Source organism: Enoplosus armatus, chromosome 2 (genome assembly GCF_043641665.1).
Source record: "Enoplosus armatus isolate fEnoArm2 chromosome 2, fEnoArm2.hap1, whole genome shotgun sequence".
Classification (NCBI taxonomy): Eukaryota; Metazoa; Chordata; class Actinopteri; order Centrarchiformes; family Enoplosidae; genus Enoplosus; species Enoplosus armatus.
This window is the reverse complement of record NC_092181.1, coordinates 15,965,963-15,967,912: the sequence shown is the minus strand read 5'-3', so window position 1 is coordinate 15,967,912 and position 1,950 is coordinate 15,965,963.

The following is a 1,950-nucleotide window of genomic DNA, read 5'->3' as shown; positions in this document are numbered from 1 at the left end:
CATAGATAATAGTAGGTGACTGGCAGTTGGAGCCCTTCCAAGCCTTGGATGGACATGAAACTCTTGTGAATCATCAGTAGGAAAGATGAGCAACTGTGTTAGAAAATATCCTTTACAAAGAGTCAAAAGGTACAAGCCAGTGCACACAAAAACCTAAGGAATCATTTCTGTAAGAAGCATACAATCACTGACACTTAAAACTCTGTTGTGGTGATTGTTAACCCTGAGAGCAGTTAAGATAAGGTCATGTTTGATTTTGGGTAAATTCTGGATGAATTCAGCAGATATGATGCTGTGTCTTCTTACAAAATTGTAAAAACAAAGCCTTCTGAATTTGCCACAGCTCTGTTTGGCATCTTCCCCATAGCAACGGCAGCTGAGGCTCATGGCTATTGTAGTATTTAGAGTCATCCTTCCTGTCTAACTGATGGAAATGTTCAGCTTTGTTTCTGGTTTCTCAGAAATTCAACTTCATTTCTGATGTTTCAAACTTGACATAATTACACTTATGTCCCTAACATAAACCTACCGCATTGTTTATTTATACAGGAAAGTCCAGTGTTTCTGTATTGAGGAACAACATGACACAAATTTACTCTCTAATAATCAATACCATCATGTCGGGCGAACTGATACCGTTCCTTGTTCTGTGCTATGTGCTAGGCTATTTAACAGGTCAAACTGACTACTGACCACGGTGCTAAAATTAGGTCTAATAAACATCAGATGAATGGCAGGTTAATGATCAAACCTACTCAAACATATATTTAACCAAAGCATCTCACAAACACAAGTGACAGATCTACAGAGCCCCGGAGTGACCATAGAGAGAAGAAAAAATAATTTGTTCCCACATTTTGATTTGTTCTTCATACTTAAGGTTTCGCATTACTCAACACTCTGATAAACAAGGCTGGTCTATTGTGCTGGCTCTCATACATTTATCTCATGTGTGAGAATCAATCAAAACGTGGGAACTAATTTTCTGATTTCTCTCTATGGTCACTCCGGGGGCTCTGTACAGATCAACAGTTTTATGTTGCAATGATGACCCTGATGATGTCATCAGGGTTATCTTGGCTTATTTAACGGTGATCCGGTATAACAATTACAAGTTAAGGAGGCAGAGGGAGTCTAATAAAAAAAAATTGAGTTGCATTATGAAAATTGTAAGACCCAGTATACTTGGATCTTGACCTTTAGACGTGTTTCCGAGCGACATCATCAGTGAGACGCACACAAACCGGAATTACTGAGATATTATGAGGAGACCAACATTTCAAGATGTTTTTGTGCCTTAAACTGCGTGAATCGCAAAAGTAATAGTTGGAAAATGTTCATTATCCCCAGAAAGATACCCACCGTTTAGCTCAAAGTGCATAATTAGCCATTGGCCCCAGCAATGGACTTTATACAGCACAGAGTACTGGAAGGTGGTGGACAGTTTGAGGACAGGTGAGGAAGAAAGGCCTTTTTTCCCTTAGTTTTAAGGTAAGACAGCTCACACTTTCATTGAACTGTGTGAACATTTGTCAGGCTCTGAGATCAATGCTTTGGTGATCAGTCTGACATGCGTGTGCAAAACTGATGGCTTTGGATGGAAAATGCATCATGTACAATCAAACAGGTCTGCAGTCATCTCTAATATGTGTTTTTGCACTAATGTAACACGTCTGGCATATATCTAGTGTCTGGTATATTTTATATTGTGCCTGTGCTCTAACGGCAGGAATTTAATATATGCTAATGTTGCATTTTTACATTACTTGTCCAAGTCGGGCTCCTTCTTTGCTTTGCCCTTTGTTGTTTTGGGACAGTTCCTTCCTCACTACCTGTAGAGCTAACTTTGTGTAGTCTGTGTTAGCGTTAACGCTGCTACTAGCTGCCGTTTCTCACTGGAATTCCATGTGTCATGTTACTTTAACTAGCTGACAAACGTCTCTCAGAGTG